This window comes from Eptatretus burgeri, chromosome 24 (assembly GCF_056783735.1).
Source record: "Eptatretus burgeri isolate ZD-2024b chromosome 24, Ebu_testis_v1, whole genome shotgun sequence".
NCBI classification, from domain to species: domain Eukaryota; kingdom Metazoa; phylum Chordata; class Myxini; order Myxiniformes; family Myxinidae; genus Eptatretus; species Eptatretus burgeri.
Genome location: NC_140984.1, coordinates 114157 through 121656, shown reverse-complemented (window position 1 = coordinate 121656; position 7500 = coordinate 114157). Strand labels below are relative to the sequence as shown.

The 7500-nt window shown below is 45.8% G+C and overlaps 1 protein-coding gene across 4 annotated transcripts in view; it reads right to left on the bottom strand.

The window, feature by feature from the left end:
* The window catches only part of LOC147007807 (centromere protein C-like), a 12574-nt gene extending 8262 nt beyond the window's left edge, over positions 1-4312 (bottom strand). For 2 of the 4 annotated variants that reach the window (XR_015053873.1, XR_015053876.1), the window contains exon 1: positions 1-107. This exon is cut by the window's left edge. The gene's annotated coding sequence lies outside the window, so the exon portion shown is untranslated. Of the gene's footprint in view, positions 108-3197 lie in introns of those variants that run through there. The other 2 variants (XR_015053875.1, XR_015053874.1) reach the window with 2 other exon arrangements.
* Between the last annotated feature and the right edge of the window lie 3188 nt (positions 4313-7500).

Sequence of the window (7500 nt, the reverse complement as noted above, 5' to 3'; positions counted from 1 at the left end):
AGACCCTTCGGTCTCGTGGGCCTTTTCGGTCATCCCCCCGAAAATTGGGGGGCATGGCCCACGATCATAAAGGTCTACGGACCCCGTCTACCCCCTTGCCTGTGAGGGAGATCTTTCTTTGTTTTTGTATGCATGCTGTGGCGCCGTGTTCTGCCAAGTAGAAACTGTGTAAGTGCTTGTAAATAATTATAGTCGGTCGCATTGCTTTTGTATTCTATTTGTTGCTTGTATATTGCATGACTGCCTTGCTTGTGTTGTGTGTGTGATTGAAATAAATGTGCTTGTATGAAACGTTTCCCGTTCGTTGCGTCCTTTCCCCATTGGAAGTGCCATCTTGTATCGTGGAATGAGTAGTGGGTTTTGAACACGCACACAAGGTGAATACACACATAAACACACACACACATTTCCTGTATACACACACAAAAGTGTATACACACACGAAGGTGGACACACACACAGGTGGATACATACACACATCACACATACACACACGCATACACTGTATACACACACACACACACACACACACACACACACACATACACTGAAAACACACACACGAAGGTGGATACACACACACATGCACATATACTGTATAGACACACACGAAGGTGGATACACACACACACACAGGTGGATACAAACACACACAAACACACACGCATACACACACATACTCTGTATACACACACACGCACACACACATACACTGTATACACACACGAAGGTGGATACACATAGGTGGATACATACACACACATAAACACGCACACACATACATACGCACACACACACAGGTGGATACACACACACACACACACACACACACACACACACACACACACACACACACACACACACACACACACACACACACACACACACACATACACTGTATACACACACACATACACACACGAATGTGGATACATACACACATGAAGGTGGATACACACACACATTTCATGATAAATCAGTGAAACACTCACAGATGATTAAACATTGTCCTCGTTCAGAAAACCCTTCACTGTTGTTGTTTTCTCGGTTCAATCTCTCTCCTGTTGTGGGATAACCCAGGGTTCCCCTCCGAGGAGCGGTTACTACCTTTGGGGACACCGAGAACCACAGGGGAAGGTTCACCCTCGTTTACCTCAGAAAGTAATTTTTAACTTTCGATGTTCCTGAAGGTTTTTTTGCGTGTCGAGTATCGACTCAGCACTGGGATGAGGGGCAAAATTTTGGTGTCCTGTCTGTCTACCCTACTCACAGTCTCCTTTTCATTGTCCATCTAACCTACGTCACAGCGTTATTACGCGATGACGTCATTTGCTTTCACACCTTCTTCTGAGACGTGTACGTAATGTCGTCAGAACGTACTGTGACGTCCACGGGACTTGAACAGTCCCACCAACGTAGAATGAGCCGAAACGATGGAGGCGGTTTATTTATTCATAACCCAAACATGGCGGTTCCAATCGCTCTACCGCAAACGGGACGAGGAAGGTGGCACTAGTCGCTTTTCACTGAGTTGATAACGTTTATTCGTTTTTATTATTACCAGAAATAACAAGACTCGGCAAGAAGAGGGATCCGGGGAGATTCGACAGGATGGTGTGGGATCGGGCGTGGGGAAAAACACAGACAATTCCAATGAATATACAGTTCTCAATCCCTCTAAGGCGCCAAGCACACACACACACACACACACACAAAACGTAGCTATTTCTGGTGGTCAGGCTGGACCGTGGTGTGGACGCAACTGTCCCTGGATCGGCGTCGGACGAGCTGGCCTTGCTCTCGTCAGGGGGGCAGGAGAAACCGTGGTGCTGTCGACCTCCTGGTCTTGGCCCAAGTCCGCTCACAGCCGCCAGGGAACCAGTTCTGGCGCCAAGTTGCGAGCAGGAGAGGGAGGCAGGTCTGCCCGCCGTTCGACCCCGTACTCCGAGTCAGCAGAACCCCAGAGCCAACCAAGGTGAGGCACGAGGCTCGGCAAGGCTCCAAGACACGATCAAGAACACGATCGATTCAGCACAACAAAAAGGACGCTCTCTCCCGCCACACGGAACCACACCAAAAAAACACGATCGTTCTGGTTGTAATCTTCTTCTTCTTCCTTTTTTGACCCCGAACAGAACCTTTTTATCCTTCGTCCTCGTCACTCCCAATCGAGCCGTTTATTGGCCCACCGCCATCGCCTTCCGCCAATCGTGATCACGGGGCGGAGCCATCCGCTGCACTGTCCTGTGACGTCACGGCCAGTCTTCAGAGAATACCAAAAGGGGTTTACGCAGACACACTTACCCTATCCCGTGTCCCTATCTAATTACGTGACATTTATCATTTCCCCCTTGAAGAAATGAACATTTACTAGACAACTTATCACCACTGAATTGCTACTTATTACATCGAGATCCTGGTAAACTCGAACAGCATGGCATACCTAATTAAACATCCTAATTACCCTTTGAATGCATAACCCCCCCCTCAAACGTAACAGTACGATTTGTCTCACAAACAGCCATCTTGTTGTTTTGTCAAGCCTTGTAGGCCGGAATATTTATGAGGCCTGATCGTCTCATTGACGAGTGAGGAAAAGGGGAGAGCAGAGGTTGAGAGAGTTGCAAGAAGGAAAGCTATTTTTACGAAGAGAGAAACAAAAGAAGAGCGACGAGGAGTGCAAATGGCGCCGCGGTGAGGGTGCTTTGCGCCGGACCCTGAGCCTTAACCCAGGCCCAGCGCCATTTTCTCGTCAGTTTAAAAAAAAAGAAGAAAAGTTTCTTCATTAGTTTAATGTTCAGTGAATTCTGGAAACTTTTGTTTTGTTGCGTGTCAATCGTTACATCCGACTAAGCATGGGGATGCCGCTGGTAATTTTTTATATTTATAATAAAATGTATAAAAGTATGACTGGAATGATTGTTATTAGAACACATTTGCTTTTTGTATAATTAAAGTCAGAAGCATTTAATAATGATAAAAATTAAAAACCATTGAATTTGATGTTGTTATCCTGCATTACATGTCACTCACTCTGTGATCTTAATCCCACAACACTAATTTATCAAAACCTTGTCTTAGATACAGATTCCTGTTTTCGCATCTCTGTTGCATCATAAACGCACAATGGCTCGACACACAATGCATGGACTTCCACTTGTTTTTCCACAAAGGAAGGCGACGCTGGATTCACTTACCAAGTGAAGAGACTTCGTGATTGAGGACACGGGGCTGTGGGGGACGCGCATCCAAACACGAAGGAAGCGATTTTCCCTCTTTCGAGGCTTCAACCAAAAATAACCACAGCAATCATCGCGAGATCTCGTTGATGACGACGTGAGGATGACGTCACGCGGTGGTTGTTGTTGTTGTTGAAAGGTTTTTTTTAAAATTTCAACCTCCTTCCGGTTTCTCCTCGGGCTCGATCCTTCTCTCATTTGGGTCCGAAGTCCTCACGGAGGTCTCATCAGTCCCACTCGGTATTGTCCGTGCCGTGTCTGTATCGATTATGATTTACATTCACCTCAGGCTCACGGAGGATCTTCCACATGAATGGCATGATGCGGGACAGACACGTCCGCCACGTAATTACTGATCCACGGGAACATATCGGACCCAAGACATGTTTGAAATATCGGACTATTCGCCGCTGTCTCGTTTTTGGCCCAATCTCTCAATGGTGAAGAATAACTTCAAAAATTAAATAATTCTCCTATCCGGATCCGGATTCGGATCTTCACCAAAATCTCATTGATTAGTCCTCGCCACACACACAACGTGTCCACCAAGTTTGGTCCGAATCCGTCCACAACTTCTGGAGATATCCTGTACACAAACACACAAACTCATCTTGTTCGTGTCACCCACCCCAAACTCATCCGCCATGTTTTGTCATCATCCGTCCATAACTTGTTGAAATGTCACGGTACGTCTAGTTTTTGGTCCCATCTCTCAGTGATGAAGAATCACTTTAAAGAGGTCACATCGTCGCTCTCCGTGTTCGTGTTCCTTCGAAGCTCCGATGGGAGCCATCACGTGGCACCTCGTGTTTGTTCTCGCCCTCCCGGAGCATCTCGAGTGTGTCGATGGATGAGAGGACCGCACACCTGTATCAAGGTTACGGTCTCCTCCGTCAGGGGTGACGGTGGAGGGACTGCTTTGCCGTGTTGCTGGTCGAAACGTTGAGTCATTCGGTGCAACGATAGGTTGGAGTACTCATGACATGGATCCTGTTAATACAATCTCCAAACACCCATCGTTGCTATGGTGATGTTCTACCCACTTCAGTACCCTACATCATATTCCTCACAATTTCCCTTTAAATAAATAAATATACATAATTGATATATATTCAACGAAAGAAGCGTGCTATGACATGACGATGACGTCATGTGCATAAATTACACGTCATATGTATATATATCAAATGTATTTCTACAAATATATATATATATATATATATATATATATATATATATATATATATATATATATATATATATATATATATGTTTGTATAAACAAATATATTTGATAGACTTGTGATTGTTTCGTTTATTGAGGCAAATTATGAAAAAATAAGAGTGTTTGGTGGTTTTTGAACGGCCCTATGTTGGGGTTAAACATGTGACGAATCAGCTGATTGTGATTTAACCGTGGCGGAGGCTGAAATGGATGAGAGGTGTCGAGTTAATCAATCCGTGATCATGTGACGAATCAGCTGATTGTGATTTAACTGTGGCGGAGGCTGAAATGGATGAGAGGTGTCGAGTTAATCAATCCGTGATCATGTGACGAATCAGCTGATTGTGATTTAACCGTGGCGGAGGCTGACATGGATGAGAGGTGTCGAGTTAAGCAATCCGTGATCATGTGACGAATCAGCTGATTGTGATTTAACCGTGGAGGAGGCTGACATGGATGAGAGGTGTCGAGTTAAACAATCCGTGATCATGTGACGAATCAGCTCATTGTGATTTAACCGTGGCGGAGGCTGAAATGGATGAGAGGTGTCGAGTTAAGCAATCCGTGATCATGTGACGAATGAGCTGATTGTGATTTAACCGTGGAGGAGGCTGACATGGATGAGAGGTGTCGAGTTAAACAATCCGTGATCATGTGACGAATCAGCTCATTGTGATTTAACCGTGGCGGAGGCTGAAATGGATGAGAGGTGTCGAGTTAATCAATCCGTGATCATGTGACGAATCAGCTCATTGTGGTTTAACCATGGCGGAGGCTGACATGGATGACAGGTGTCGAGTTAATCTTGTACTGGCACAGTAAATGTGTGTTTCCCAATCATTCCGTCACACATTGTGACCACATTGCGGTCGTTCTTGTTGTACAATCATTGTATCATCAAGTATTGTCTGGTTTCGTACCTCCAACGACTCGACGGTCACGCAGCTCTCGAGCGCATAGATCTCCGCAATGGTATAAAGCCGAAACCAGCCCTGGAACATCCCGAAACACACAAACACACACACACACAATGAGAAATATTTGTGTTTACACGTTTAACAGGTCCTCATAAACCAAAACACTAACTCACCAACACCTGACATGCAAGAGATTCACTAACTTGGGGTCTGACTCTAACACATCCTCCCTTTGTTAATGGTCAGGTGGACGCATCGATCATGGCCACCATGAGGGTTGTGCTCATCAGGCACCAACTGAGGCAGTTGCTTTCGACGACGTCATCGGGAATGTTGCAAACATGGTGAACAAAGATGAAACTTTGCTGGTGGTCACTGCGGACCACTCGCACACATTCTCCCTTGGAGGCGACGCCGTGCGTGGAAACCCCATCTTTCGTGAGTTCCTGGGGGAGATGAGGCATAAGCCTTTAATTAATACCAGGTGAGGTTGACTCGGCCTTTAATATCCTGACAAACATCCCTTTTCCCAAACGATCAGTTCTGGACAATTGAGAAGAGGTCCCAGTTGGAACACACTTTAAAGAACACCGAAGAACCATGAATCGGAAACCGAACCTGTAGTTCAACACTACTTTGGGTCTGAATTTGTCAAACTGGACGGACTCTCGTCCTGATTGTGCTGCACAGAGAGAGTCATTGTTTTACTCTGTCCGCCTGTCTGGCAGTGAAACAAAATTGAAAACAATTCCAAACAGGAAACTCAGTTTTTATTGATGTTACAAAGGACACAAACAGTGGGATAAAAAGGTTAGGAATATGCGTGTTTACTATGGAAGACATATATCAAGTCCTTTATTGGCTTTCATTTGACACCATGACCTTTGACCTTACGTGCCCTTGAAAGGTCAAAATAATTTTACGGTCATTAACTTCGTCAAAAATGGTTTAATTGACTTCAAACTAAGACTAAAATATTCCTTATTCTATTCCTTATAATCACCATTCAGGTTGAGGATGTATCAAATTTAAATTTGATCCCCAAAATAACTTTATGCCTTAAATGGGCGGGATTTGTTGTGCCTGGCACCACTTGTTTAAATTTGTGAACGAAATAAGAAATCACTAAAGTTATGTTTTATCATGTACTCATTGATATACTTAAGTCTTCCTGGAACTTATGCAACATTTCCAGGTGGTGACACAGTTTCAATCAATAATGACAAATCAGGATCAACTGAAGGCACATGTATGTTTTACGGGGAGGAAATGGACCAGAATACATGTTTAATCACGTTCACGGTGTTCGTGTAGCGGAGACGGTGGCCACAGAGACGGTGGCCGTGTAGCGGAGACGGTGGCCACATCGCAGAGAGGGTGGCCGTGTAGCGGAGACAGTGGCAACATCGCAAAGACGGTGTTCGTGTAGCAGAGACTGTGGCTGGGTAGCAGAGACGGTGCCATGTAGCGGAGACGGTGGCCACATCGAAGAGATGGTGTTCGTGTAGCGGAGACGGTGGCCGTGGAACGGAGAAGGTGAGAGGGTGGCAGAGACGGTGGCTGGGTAGCAGAAATGGTGAGAGGGCAGTGGAGATGGTGAGAGGGTAGCGGAGATGGTGAGAGGGCAGTGGAGATGGTGAGAGGGTAGCGGAGACGGTGGCCGTGGAGAGAGTGGACGGGTCAAGGAGATGGTGGACAGATTGATGACGTCACTGGCCGAGAAGAGATTGATGATGTCACAAATTTAATTGGCTGAATCATTGAGCATTCAAGTATCATTGACTCCAGCCATCAACAGCCAGATACACATTTACATCGAGAATGAGACCTCCCCCCAATCCCCACCTCATCCCCTCAAAACCACTCCAAAGACAAAAACACCCCTATACAATGATTAGGGTGATGTTGATCCTCTGTTGCAAGTCTGGATGTGATTGGGCCAAAACTGTCGGAAGAGTATCCCGACAAACACACAAACAAACACACAAACACCGGTCCGTGAGTTGTCGTCCTGATTCCTGAGATCCCTGTCTCTGGACTAAAGGGAAACCATGAAACTACCAGGACCACTTGTCACGTGCTCACGACCCTGACGGCCTCCTGCGAGCCAGGCGGGTTC